Source organism: Lycorma delicatula, chromosome 12 (genome assembly GCF_047948215.1).
Source record: "Lycorma delicatula isolate Av1 chromosome 12, ASM4794821v1, whole genome shotgun sequence".
In the NCBI taxonomy this organism is placed as follows: Eukaryota; Metazoa; Arthropoda; class Insecta; order Hemiptera; family Fulgoridae; genus Lycorma; species Lycorma delicatula.
In genome coordinates this window covers 48,967,317-48,982,728 of record NC_134466.1, presented here as the reverse complement: position 1 = coordinate 48,982,728, position 15,412 = coordinate 48,967,317, and the positions used below count along the sequence as shown (strand labels likewise).

Genomic DNA, 15,412 nt, shown 5'->3' with positions numbered 1-15,412 from the left:
CCACCTTGTGACAGTCCCGGTCACCACACCACCCCCTCCATTCCTAGCCCTGATAGGCTTTACCGGAGGTCATCTTGTAAACTCTCTAAACCTGATACTACATCAAATCATCAGTATGGCCTCTGTCAGGAAGCAAATGCCTCAGCAGACATTTCTATCACTATATTTACACAACTTATAGCCTCTTCTGACCACAACCAACTAGCATAAGTTACAATCCTAATTAAATATTAAATTAACTCATTCACAGAAGCGCAATCCCTGCACCTTCCTTTAACACTAAGGTTTTACACTAAGACTCTTCCCACATCTAACTTCGGTTAGATTTTGCACTCAGATCGTTATGTAATTTTAGTCTTTGAACTCCAAAAATACTATCCTTTTACTAACAAAACAAATGTTGATCGCAACAATGAAAATTTTATCCTACAATTCAATTTACTAAAAGTCTTGTTTATTTACTTAAAAATCAAGAAACAGATTCACAAATTTAATACACCTCTAATGAAAACATACCCTATCTCTCTGTACTCTAATTTGCTTTCAAGAGCAAGGTAAATACCTACACTCTCCCACACTGCAGCTCCATCACAGAGTTCTTTACACATCCATTCTCATCCTAATAATGATTATCTCAGCTAACTGGGGCTCAATCCCAAAAGGCCTATCTTGCCAAAGTAAGCACCCAGGTGAGCCCTAAGCCACCAGTTTGCTATTCTGTCAACACACCTATAACAACATCAGACCCCTTCAGTCATCCTCTGCAGGACTAAGAATCTAAGGAAAGGAAACCAGTAACTTTACTGCATTCCCTTTCAGTTTTTCAATTAACTTACAGATCAAAACCAGAATTAATCCTCGCAAGCTCTCTAATTACTTTGGTATGTACAGCTTGATACTTGGGTCAGACATATAAGACATGGCAAACATCATCAATGTCACTACACTCCAGACACAAACCTGAATTAATGAAACCAAATCTGTCCAACCTATCTTGAAAAGCACGAAGTCCAGAAAGAAACTATGTTACATGATGATTGGGAGAAATCCACGTAACAACCTGCACACTTTTCACTTAAGGAAAAATACCATGTGTCATCAGTCATCAAACGATTCAGTTCACCTGACCTTCCATAAATGGAAGCATTGGTCGTCTATTTCTTTTATGCACCCAGAGATAAGTTGGGCTACCTTCTTGATATCATGACATAATTGGCACTCAGTCACAAGGAATTAATGGGCTTAATACCAGAAATAACAAGGACTGCCTCTTGAAAAACAATCCCTTAGTCACCAATCACAGATAACAGTAGGAGATGCTGGGCTCTCAACAAAATATTCCTATAACATCAGTAACTCATTTAATGGGCCCAGTCAGGTGCAGCATACAACATTACAGTTTTGCATACACCATTATATAGAACACGCATAGTTTTGAAGTTAAGCCCCCAATCAGGATGAACTGTTCTTCAAACATTGAAGAAAGTAGAACAAGCCTTATTGGCAGTATATTGGAAAAGCTCCTTGAATCTAAGATTCCCATCAAGGATAACACCCATATACTTCTGCAGCAGGACATACCTAATCATCATTGTTTTCTCTGGTCTAAACACCATCTTATGTTGCAAACTCCACAACTGGATTATCTTACTAGCCTGGTTTGCCCTGAATTCAATCTCATTTCTTGAGTCTTCTTTAACCAGCAAAATCCCATCATCTGCATACATAATGATGCAGCATCTACTGGGCAGCCTCAACCAGATCAAATAACGGAATTCTACAACCCAGTTCAGTAGTCCTAAAACACTACCCTGCAGACAATCTTTAGATAGCATTTTTCCTACTTCTGAGATACCATCTCAAAGAACAACATCTCGCTAAAATAATAAAAAATAATTATATAATACATTCAGCTCATTTTGAGTACAATCACACTTCTGCAGCTGAAACAGGACAGAGAGCCACCACAAATTATTAAAAGCCCCTAATATGTCCAAAAAGATACCTAAGACATACTCAGACTCATTAGAAGTAGTAGTGCTCAAAACTTTAGGAATAGCATTTTCTGTGCCCTTTCTGGATCGTTATTTACGAAGAAAATAATGTAATTCAAAATCATTTTACTGCTTAGGTGAAATAAATGCAAAGATAATAAACATAAAGCAAAGCCAAACAGTGGCAACAACTATAAATGATTAAAATGAAAAACAAAATCTGTAAATACTAAAATAAGCAAAATAAACTTTAAAAATTTTATGTTATTGGATACAAAATCTCTGAGGATTACAAAACATTTCATTAAAATATAAACAGATAATATTTATGAATAAATTACTATTCTAATTTGTAGTTCACAATCATGGGCAACTACAAGAATTAAAAATAAATGTTTATTTATTTATTCATATTGTAACAAGTTGGTGTCCAATTATAAGAATTTCCTTTTATACAATGGATGGAAAATGAATTTTATATGTATAAAAAGTGTAAATCATGACAGAATTTAAACCAAAATAACAAAATTTACAAAACAAAATAAAGATAATTGTAGTTAATGAGAGGTTGTTAAAAAAATGTAACTATGTAAAAAAACAGTTACTTAGTATAGGAAGACCTGAAAATGAGAACAAAGATAAGAAAGTTTTCAAGGACAAATGGTAACAGAAGATTATCTGCAGTCGACTGTGATCTTTCTCTCTCGTATAATGTTTTAAATACTTTCGTCGTCTTCGTATTCCCATAAATGTTGTGGTATTTCTCCGTCGAAATATTCTCTAGTTCTACTCGTCAGCGTTTCATGAGTTCACCGATCTCTATGTTCGTTTTTTGCCTCGTTTCTTTGTTAAGATAATCTTCAAATTCAGTATTTTACGTCTCTCTAGAAAGTGCTTCAATCGCTACAAACTGCTAATTCTACCGACGCCGCATCTTCTCCAGTTGCTGATTACATTTTTCATCGATGCAAATTCTCTCCAAACTCGTTGCTACATATCTGAGGTGCTACGTAATTATTCAACTTCTAATCACAAATTGTTACCTCTGTTATTTTCGATTCGCCATTACAGACTACGCCAAGGGTAAACCACACCATTATTAAGGGATGTTCAAATCCTTCATTATTATTTATAGTAAACAGTTACGCTATTAGTAAAATTTGTGAAAAATTCAGTTAAACGTACATTATGCATTTCAATCTCAAGTTTGTTTTAAAAAACCATTTATTCACTTAAGTAGTCACAACAGGTGGCTTAGATAAGGTTATGTTATTATCTCACGTGTTTATATATATTTTACGTATTACAATTTGTTTTTATTGTAATTAACTCTGTCACTTAATCTTGTAACTTGTTAATCGCCGAGATTAATTCTCATCCATTCATGAACCGAATTCATATTACTTCTCTTAAGTTAATTTAAAGAAAATTACTTCCTGATGTGAAGTTATGTTTTTGGACTTCATTGTAATTTCATATTTTCAAGAAAGCTTTCTTACTAAAATTGAACTCTATTTATATTACTACTTATTTCAATTTGATTATTGTAATTAACTCTTTTTGTACTAGAATATTATTGTGGCCTTTTTTCTATACTAAACTAGAATTACATTTTTAATTTTAAGTATGATGATGCTCATAATTCAGAAATGGCCAGTGCCAATAATAAGATTTACTGTAGTTTATTTGTCTAAGTTAATGACATTTGTTCATTGCTAATTTTTCAATATTACAGCATATGTCAGTAGTGCAATAGTTTTCCAGTCATACTATGTTTATTGATGTTATGTTTTTCTAAGTATATAATTGTAAATAAGGTGTTTTATGTTCTCTTGTTTTCAGGCTTTGTTAAATTGTAGATTTCAAAATGTGTATTTGAAAAATGTATATTCATGTATTTTCTCATTTAATATAATTGTTCATATGTTGATTCAGCTGATATTTCTTATATAGAATTAAGTTATGTTTATTTCATAATTTCTTTTAATTTTTTAAGGTTATGATTTAACATAAGTTCATTTGTTTTCTTTCTAATTAAAGTCCAATTTCTTTTGGCAAATACAAGCTGTGTGTTTTTTTATTTTTTGTTAACTTTACCCAACAGTACTTTTTGTTTATTGTCAAGGATACACTCAAATAAAATACACAGAATGTATGGTGTTCATGTGAACAAATATCCTAGCTAGCAGCTTCAGTCTACCATTTTCAGATTTTTCAATATTAAATTAAATCATAAGAATGAATTGAAATATTTTAACGAAATTTTATCTTCATGTGCCCAACAATATGTTCTACAAAATATATTAAGCTGAAAATTACATCTATTTAATTTTTTAATCATTAATTACAGCTCGGTAAATATTAGTTTAATTGAATTTTGCTTTATTAGATAAAATATTATGCCTTTTATTATGAACAAAATGACATCTCATTTCTTGAAATCTGTTAATAAATAGCTGAAATTGTTAAAGTGCATCCTAAAAATTATGCAGTTCAACAATTTTATGCCCATTTCCATACACAATTTGCTAGAAGTTGATGTTGGATACATGTACACCTAATTTTTCAATCTTAAATAAATTTTTATTAAAAAAACTCAAATTGGTAGATAGAGGAAAGATGAAGCGAGATAGGGCATTTTTGAGAGGTCAATATGGAGAAGGATGGATAAACTGAGGAATAAGATACTAATGAACAAAATTAAAAAAAAAATTCCTTTTTTGCAAGAAGCACACAAAAGAAAAAGAAACTGGTTAGGACATGTAGTTAGAGAATATGAAATCTTGGCAATTGCATTGGAAGAGTCAGTAGAAGAAGAAAGGAAGCAGAAGAATGAAGTTAGTAAATGAGATGAAGATTGCAAACTACAAGAAGACTTGTTAGAGAAGTGGATGGAGACAGTGGTGGCGTTAGAGACCTGCTGTCAGGCAGAACACTAGATAATGACGAGGCCATTTATCACCTGAACATTTTTGTTTATCTGATGTACCAAATTAGTCCTTTGCTCAACACCTTAATATAAATAAAATGAACTGCCAAATAAACAAATTGTTAAATATTTTATGACAGAATTAAGTTAACAGTTTATTCCTGTCCAATTCAATCAGTTATTCCCGCAATGAAAACATACACAGTGTGTTCCACCCATTACTATGGAAACGATTTTATTATCTTTTAATCATACAGTTCATAATTATTTCAATGTAGAAATACCATATAGAAACAAAAAGAATGTTTTATTTGATGTTCATTTTTTTATTATTCTAAATTAATTTCATATAAATTGTTAATATCTTTAATAAATTCTCTTTCTTAAAAAGAAAGTCTTAAAAATGAACACATGTAAAAAATGGATTTGGTTCAACCTATGAAAATGGATTTGTCAAGTTTTTTCCTATATTGAAAGTAAATCATAAAACTTATTCTGTTTTAGGTAAATATTTTTTAGTGTTTTAAAAGTTGTACTTATTCAATTAAACACTTTTTCGGATTTTTTAATTTAATTACTTAATTTCATACCACAGAACATTTTGGTTGTTTTGCTGTGTTTATTAGTTTTTATCAAGATGTTTATATTAATACGGAGATAATTCATAAATATAAACCTCATATCATCCCTTTAATGAATGCTATACTTATTAATAAATTTTTCAAGATTCGTTTATTCTACATTACACTATACAATAATTATTCACTGATTTTTGACAATGTCAAACCATATAAACTTGTTTAACTGTTAAAATATTCATCACAGAAATTATTTGCTATCAAACTTACCTTTATGACTGAATATTGTTAAACGATAGAATTCAAATCAATAATGAAAAAATAATTTTCGATCCAATCATTTTATAAACTGTTTTTTCAGTCACCTAACGCTCATTTTTCCAAACAAAAGTAAATATTTCCTTTTAACTTGTGATATATTTATGTTAACATTTACTGGCTTGAAGAATCTACTTGGTGTCTTTTGTGAGAAAATCTAGTTTAGAGGATGTGATGTCAATGTTAATATATAATTTATTATATTAAAGAGAAGTAGATCTGACACTATAATATCACGTGGCACGTTACTGTGTTTCAGTAAACTTAAGAACACAACAAACATGTGTCAAGTGTTCAATGTTTCTATCTAATGCACAAGTCATTTCAGCTTTGCAGAAACTGATTGATGACTGCAAAGTTCATCCTCAATGTTAATTTTACTCATTGCACAAAATTTTATCATCTACTTATTCATAGCAGTTCAATCAAAACAGTTTCATCATTATAAGCATTTTGTCAACAATATGATGAATGTTTTCTTCTCTCATTTCATGCAACTGTACATTACTTACCAGTCACTCCTTGGATATGAAATAAAATGAGGAAATTAATAGTATAAATATTATTATCTGTAGGTAGTTCAGCCTTAAAACAGTACATATTTTGCTGAAAAATTTGTTTATGGTGGGTTTTATAGTTTGGTAGTTTTATAGTACTTTTTGGTTCTTCACAAGATAACAGTTGAATTTTGATGTATATATTTATAAGTATATAGAATATGTAATTAACAGGGTGAGTTAACCTAGCCGATCCACATTTTTTTCACATTAAATATTATTCATTTGTTTAATTCTACTGTTCAACAATGTCACAAAACAACAGCTGTTCAATACTACTACCAACCTTTGAAATATTTCTCTAATTAATATTTATTACAATATATATAATCAGGTTGGCAACACTGAGGTTACGTGCGCCACTACGTCACAAATCCAACATGCCTGACCACCGCCATCTTAGATTTGGCGCCCGTATTCCTATTTCCGTACTACTTTCAAGACAAGACCATGTTTAAAGTTTTCTGTAAAATAAAAAATGAGTCAAATAGAATAGCTGGAAACAGAATAATAATCTAATTCTACACTTTATCACATTCAAGAATATGGTCAACAGTTTTAAGTACACTGTGGTTAAAAACCACATTCGATTTAACCGAATAAATAATAAAATGCCTATACAGATATTATTTTAGATAATAAGATATTATTTTAGATAATAATAATCTAATTTTATTAGATAATAAGTTAATAAAATGTCCGATTAAAAACATTATAATGAAACGGTGCTTAATTTAAATTTCTATGTACACAGAAACAAATACTAATTAGATTTTACTAATTACCTTCTCTTTCGCCCTTCCAGGGTTTTTTTTGACAGATTTGGCAATCAAAGAGCTCTTGTTTTCCCCCACCTTCTGATTAATACTGTTAAAACAACAGTATTCATATTCCTTCCACCAACTAGAAAAGGGAACGAACTCCGCTCGTGTATTCCATATACACGCGGAGTAAAAAAAAAAAAATAAATCCACCAGCACCCCAGGGTCGGCACTGGGGAAGCAACAGTTCTCGCTCTGCCTTGCAGCCCCGCGTGCAGCTTCTTATGTGTGCATGTGCACAACAGCCAGACACCACGGCGCTGGAGCTGCGAAGCACACAGTTCCATACAAATATTTTTGTATCATTTTCATAAACTGGGTCATAGGTACTGACATTAAGCGTAAGGATTATATATTGTACAAGCTTTTTTTTGGCATTTTTGTTTTCAGTCATTTGACTGGTTTGATGCAGCTCTCCAAGATTCCCTGTCTAGCGCCAATCATTTCATTTCTATATACCCCCTACATCCCTAACAATTTGTTTTACATATTCCAAACATTGCCTGCCTGCACAATATTTCCTATTTACCTGTCCCAACTATTCCAGGATGACTTAATATGTAGCATATAAGTATAAGTCTGTCTCTTCTTTTAACTATACTTTTCCAAATGCTTCTTTCTTCATCTATTTGCCGCAACACCTATTCATTTATCACTTTATCCACCCATCTGATTTTTATCATTCTCCTACAGCACCGCATTTCGAAAGCTTATTTTCTTCTCAGATACTCTGATCGTCCAAGTTTCACTTCCATGTAAAGCAACACTCCAAACATATACTTTCAAAAATATTTTCCTGATGTTTAAATTAATTTTTGATATAAACATATTATATTTCTGATTGAAGGCGCGTTTCGCCTGTGCTATTCTTCTAAATCTTTTACTCTCGGCTAGAATTACTATATCATCAGCAAATTGTAACATCTTTATCTTTTCACCTTGCACTGTTACTCCAGATCTAAATTGTTCTTTAACATCATTAACTGCTAGTTTTGTGTAAAGATTAAAAAGTAACAGAGATAGGGAACATCCTTGTCGGACTCCTTTTTTATTAAGGCTTCTTTCCTATTTTCTTCAATTATTACTGTTTCAGTTTGTATCCTGTAAATTTTAGCAATTGTTCTTCTACTTCTATCCTTTAAATCTAAATATTATAAATTCTGAACATTGTATCCTGATCTATGTTATCAAATTCCTTTTCTAAGTCTATAAATGCCTTGCATGTCAGTTTATTTTTCTTTAATCATCCTTCTACGATTAATCTGAACGCTAAAATTATTTCCCTTGTCTTTATACTTTTCCTGAAACCAAATTGGTCTTCTACCACTTCTTCTCTCCACTCAGTTCTTCTGTACAGAATTCTAGTTAAGAGTTTTGATGTATGAGTGGTTAATCTAATAGTTGTGTATTCTTCACATTTATCTGCTCCTGCTTTCTTTGGTATCATGACAATAACACACTAATTTTTGTTGGAACTTCCCCTTTTTTTGTAAATATACACACCAATTTGTATAATCTATCTATCGCTTTCTCACCTGTACTGCGCATTAATTCTGTAGGTATCCTGTCTATCCCAGGAACCTTTCTGCCATTCAAATCTTTTAATGCTTGGTTAAATTCAGATCTTAGTATTGTATCTCCCTTTTTATCCTCTTTGACTTTTTCTTTTTCCTCTATAACACCATTTTCTAATTCATTTACTTTGTATAATTCTTCAATATATTCCACCCGCCTACTGACCTTTCCTTTCGTATTATAAATCGGTGTACCATCTTTGTTTAACACATTATTAGATTTTAATTTATGTACCACAAAAGTTTCCTTAACTTTCCTGTACACTCTATTTTACCAATGATTTGTCTTTTCTTTAATCCACTCTTCTTCACTATTTTGCACTTCCTGTTTATAGTATTTCTTAATTGCCGATAGTTCCTTTTACTTTATCACTAACATTCTTATATTTTCTACATTCATCCATAAGCTCCAATATATCGTCTGAAATCCAAGGATTTCTACCATTTCTCTTCGTTCCACCTAAGTTCACTTCTGCTGATTTAAGAATTTCCTTTTTAACATTCTCCCGTACTTCTACATTTTCTACCTTACCTTCTTTACTCTAGCGATGTCCTCCTCAAAAACCTTCTTTACCTCCTCTTCCTCAAGCTTCTCTGAATTCTACCGATTCATCTGACACCTTTTCTTCAGGTTTTTAAACCCCAATCTACATTTCATTATCACTAAATTGTTGTCACTATCAATGTCTGCTTCAGGGTAAGTTTGCTGTTGATGAGATGATTTTTAAATCTTTCCTTAACCATGATATAATCTGATACCTCGCAGTATCACCTGGCTTTTTCAATGTGTATATTCTTCTAGTATGATTTTTTAACTGGGTATTACCAATTACTAAATTATACTTTGTCCAAAACTTTAAGTCAGTCCCCTCTTTCATTCCTTTTGCCCAGCCCGTATTCACCCACTATACTTCCTTCCTTGCTTTTCCAATGCTTGCATTTCAATCTCCAACTATTATTAAATTTTCATCCCCTTTTATGTATTTAATTGCTTCGTCAATTTCTTCGTATACACACTCTACCTCAACATCATCATGGGTGCTTGTAGGCATATAGAGAAGTTAACAATTGTCGGTTTAGGTTTTGATTTTATCCTTATTACAGTGATTCTATCACTATGTATTTTGAAATACTCTACTTTCTTCTCTGTCTTTTTGTTCATTACAAAACCTATTCCTGCCTGCTCTTTATTTGAAGCCGAGTTAATTATTCTAAAATTACCTGACCAAAAGTCATTTTCCTCTTCTCATCGAACCTTGCTAATTTCATTTAATCTATGCATTTCCCTCTTTAAATTTTCAAACCTATCAACCTTTTTTAGACTTCTAACATTCCACACTCCGACTCATAGAATGTTATTTTTTAATTTTCTGGTGACCCTTTCCTTAATAGTCCCCGCCCAGAGATCTGAACAGGGAACTAGTTTACCTCTGAAATATTTTACCCAGGAAAGGCGCCTCCATATTTGTTACATGAAAATGTAGAGTTACATTTTCTTGGAAAAAAGCAGTTATAGTTTTCCATTGCTTTCAACTGCACAGTACTCAGAACATTGAGTGATGTTGATATGGCCATTTAAGTCTTTCTGACTTACATCCTTAACAATTATTGAAAGAACTGCTGCCCACTTTCAGGAATCATTCTTAGTCTGGCTGTCAACAGATACCTCTCCGATATGGTTGCATCTTCGGTCCAGCTACTCTGTATCACTGAGGCCCCCTCATCATCAGCAAGATCTCATGATTCATAGAAGGAAATTGTGTAAGTATAAAGAAAGAATTAAAAAAAAGGACTCATTATATTAAATGTTATCAATAATATCAAGTGGAAATAGGGAATGCTGCAGTTCCATAGTGTCTATACGCGAGTCTCCACTGTTTCATTCACCATTCTTTGAATTGATTTCATCCATTTGCACCAGTCGTAAATTAATCTAAAACTGAATTCCGATTTTTTCATTTGGAAAAATTTGATTTTGCAAAAAATCAAGTTTTTCTCTGATCCTCATTAATTATACATACATAAACAAAATAACTATAAAATTAATAAAATAATGATTTCTTTTTAACAGATTTAATTCATGAAAACAGCAAACTTAATGAATCCAAGAATTATTCCGCATTCATTATCACAAGAGAATGAAAACGTTCGAGTAATTGTAAGATGCCGTCCTATGAGCAGAAAAGAACTAAAATGCGGATATTACAAAGTGGTTCACGTACAACGATATAATGGAGAAGTACGAATTTTTAATCCGAAAGAAGAAGACGTAAAAGGTAAATCGTTTACATTCGATGCGGTTTACGATTGTAATTCGACGCAAGATGATCTTTATATAGAATCCGTTCAGCCAGTTGTTAATTCGGTATTAGATGGTTTCAACGGTACTATATTTGCATACGGTCAAACAGGAACCGGTAAAACTTTTACAATGGAAGGCGGCAACCAATTAGATCCATCATCGAAAGGAGTTATACCGAAATCATTCGAACATATATTTAACCACATTTCACAATCCAAAAATACACAGTATTTAGTCCGCGCTTCATACGTAGAAATTTATAAAGAACAAGTGAAAGATTTATTAGACGGTAACGGTAACATGAGTTACGAATTAAGAGGCGATTATAACGGTATAATGATTAAAAATCTTAAATCGTACGTATGTAAGAACGTAAATGAAATAGAGAATGTTATGAAACACGGTAACAGAAATAGAAAAATTGGAATGACCAATATGAACGATCACAGTTCCAGATCGCATACTATATTCATTATAACTATAGAAATGAGTAAAATTATATACGGAGCTAATAGCGTTACAGTAAGTAAATTAAACTTAGTAGATTTAGCCGGAAGTGAAAGACAATCTAAAAGTTGTGCTAGTAACGAACGTTTAAAAGAATCGTGTAAAATAAACTTATCGTTATCGGCATTGGGTAATGTTATATCGGCGTTAAGTAACGGTAAACTTTCTCATATACCGTATCGAGATTCAAAATTAACAAGAATTTTACAAGATTCGTTAGGAGGTAATTCAAAAACATTAATGATCGCAAATGTCGGACCGGCTAGTTATAATTACGATGAAAGTCTTATGACATTACGTTATGCGCATAGAGCAAAAAATATTAAAAACAGACCGAGATTACATGAAGATTCTAAAGATGCGTTAATTAGAGAATATCAAAACGAAATAAAACGATTAAAAGCATTAGTACAATCTAAAAATATAACTGTAAATAATAATAGTAATAATAATGAAGATGATAGCACTTCATTCGGTATCGATAACAAAACAAAAAATGTTAAAGAAAAAACGCAGGAAGAAGAATATTTAAATAAAGAGGATTTTGTTCATAATTCTAAAATATATTTGCGTAAAAAGATTGAATTAATGGAAAGTAAATTATTAAACGGCGAAAGAATTATAACGCGGACAAAAAATCAAGAGATAATGTTGAAAAAACAAAACGAAGAAATAATGATAAGATTATTAAAGAGAAAAAAAATAAAACACCAGTTAAAAAAAGAAAAAGAACTAACAGAAAAAATTCAAAAATCTAATATAAATCTAGAAATTGATATTAAAAATCAGAGGAAAGAAATATTAGAAACGCTTAAACGAATTCAAATCATTAATAAACAAATAAGTAATATGATTACAAACTGTAACCAAACGGCTCAAGAAAGTGATATTTTTTTATCGATTCATCAGTATGAATTGATAAAGAAATATAAAATAAATCAAATAATAATAGAAAATTTTATACCACTCTCTGAAAGACAGAAATTTAGTAATTTAATTAATGAAAATATTTAATTATTTTATATTATTTCCATTATATATAATTATTACGCTGTTTATTTATTTTATTACAATAAACATTTGTTGATAACGTATTTATACTCTAAAGAAAAAATTACATACATTAACCTTGAAATTCCCGAGGCCCCGAAGGGCTGAACGGGGGAAAGTGCAGGTTTCTTCTCTCTTCCGTGCTGTCAGTGGCTGCTGGGCAGGTGGCTGATGGCTGCTTGGCTCGTTCCCTCTTTCTTCTTTCTTGAAAGGAAAGGAAGGTAATAGGGAACTTACAAAATGGTGATACCTATTCGCGATCGCGGTTTTGGGGCGGCGATTTTCTTAGAAGAAGTAAACATTATTCACTCCAGTAATTATTAACCTTCAGACACGGACACGGATTGAAATCTCGCATCAGATCGGAGAGTGGCGTTCCTGACGAACCACGGAGCTCCAAAGATCGTCCGCAACGCGATGTTTTGGACGGCCTCGATCTTCTTTTGAAGCGAGGAGCTCAACACTGCCCCCCATGCCGGGTAAGCATATGTTAGAATCGGCAGTACGTACAGCCGAAAAATGAGAAGCTTAGTTGCCAGTGGGTACGGGCTGGCACTGTTCAGCACTGGGTATCTGGCGGCCTTAGCCCTCCGGGTCGCATAATTTACATGTTCGCCGAAGGTAAGCCGCCTGTCCAACACCACCCCCAGGTACTTAACCGTTTTCTCAAATGGGGTTTTCTCCCCTGAGATTTCCAGCTGTCTGGCCGGTTTTCGTGTCTTGCATGTGAACATCACGGCCACCGATTTTTCACCGTTCACTCTGATTCTCCACATGTCGAGCCACAGTTCCACAAGTCCAGCTGCCTTTGGAGCCTCCGGACCGCGTAATCCACATTTGCGGCCGTTTTGACCCCTTCCGACAGCGGCATATCGTTCACGTACAAAGTGTACAGGAACGGGGAGAGCACTGCTCCTTGGGGAACCCCAGCGGCTATTTCTCTGGTAGAGGAAATCGTTTCCCCTACGCGCACGACAAAATGTCGGTCTAGCAGATATGACCGCATCAGTCTGACATAGCGGTAAGGGATCGCCGATCGCGCTAGCTTATAAAGCAGCCCGCTATGCCAAACTTTGTCAAAGGCCTTGGCCACATCCAGAAAAACGGCTGCAGTCACCGCTTTCCTGTTCAGGCCTCCGACAAGGTCATCTATTATTTTTACCAGTTGGAGGGTAGTTGAGTGACCCTCCCTGAACTCAAATTGCTCGGGCCGCACTTCTCCCTCCATGTATCGCCTCAGTTTTTCGAGGAAAATTCGCTCGAACAACTTAGACAATACCGGTAACAGGGAGATTGGCGTATAATTCCGTGGGAAAAGTGAACTTTTCCCCGGTTTGGGTAAACATACGACTTTGGCCGTTTTCCAACAATTCGGGAAATATCCAACGTACAAAATGGACGTGAATATCACCGAAATTGCTGTAATCACGGAGGCCGGTATGTTCCGGAATGCACGGGCGCTGAACCCGTCGACAAACGGGGCCTTGTCGGGGCTTGTGGCCTTAATGGGTGCGGAAACTTCCGCTTCAGTGGCTTGGTCGATCTCTAGAGGGGCGTCCTCCACCTGTGAGAAATAATCTACAAGAAAGGATTCCACCTCGGTTGTGTGCTCGTCGTTCGGGGAGGGAGGGGGGTTTGGAGTGAACTGCTCCTCCAAGGTATCGACGAAAACCTCGGCCCTCTCCGCCTCCGAGTAGGCAAGAAAACCTCGCTGCCCCACAACCGGATGGCGAGGCTTCTTCCCTTCTCACAGTCTCCTGTTCACCCTGAACACCGAGTAGATGTCGTCAGAGACCGAGGCGAGGTATTCGTTCCACGAATCCTCTCGATGGCTTGTCAGCAGTTGTTTTACCCTGTCCGTTTGATTATAAAAGGCCCGCTTATCAGCGGGGGACAGGGTGATTCGATATCTCCTCCTCAGTCGTCGTTTCTCCGTTATGGCTTCGGAGATATGAGGAGGGAGGTCGTTTCGAACAACTGCTCGAGTTTTGGCCGATGAGCTGCCTGCCAGGGCCTCGGTCATTGACGACGTGACGCGCCCGACAGTGTCGTCGATTTCCTCCGGGGTGTTCAGGAGCTCAGGATTTACCGGCCTGTACTCCCGCTGGAGGGTCTCGTAGAACCTTTTCCAGTTAACTGACCTTCGGGGTATAGGCGGGGGATCTCGGCCACCCCCTGCCTGACCTAGTTCCAACAGGACAGGGGAATGGTCCGAGCTGAGGTCTTCTATCGTTTCAATCATGAATGGGAGGGTACCCCCCTTCATGACTGCGATATCCAACACGTCAGGCCTACATCTGCCTGTGCGATGAACGAACGTGGGCACCTCAGGGCCTACGACGACCAAGCGGCGGGCTCTCGCCCTTTCGTACAGCAATCTGCCATTCGGATTTGTCAGATTGCTGTTCCATGACACGTGTTTGGCATTGATGAGTATCGCCCATGAGTATCATGGGCCCATCCCAATTTTCCAGCACAGCATCCAGATCTGCGCCGGTTACCGCATCGCTCGGCTTGCTATAAGCCGAAACCAGCCGATACACCGTGCCTAGATGCTCCACATGCACACACGTTTGCTCCATCACGTTTGTATGAAGAACAACGCGCGTATGCATGTGGCGTCTGTGGACTAAAACCGCAGTTCCACCAGAGGTGCGGTTTCCGGGTCGAACTGGCCTATCCGTCCTATATGTAAAATAGTTCCGAAGGGTCAGTCGCCTGCTTGGGTTCAAGCACGTCTCAGACAACAGTATCACGTCTATCAGTAGATCCTCGGCCAGAC

General features: G+C 35.1%; 1 pseudogene; it reads left to right on the top strand.

The window, feature by feature from the left end:
• The first annotated feature begins 10,856 nt into the window (after positions 1–10,856).
• Positions 10,857–12,594, top strand: LOC142332757 (kinesin-like protein KIF3B pseudogene; annotated as a pseudogene).
• The last annotated feature ends 2,818 nt before the right edge of the window (positions 12,595–15,412 follow it).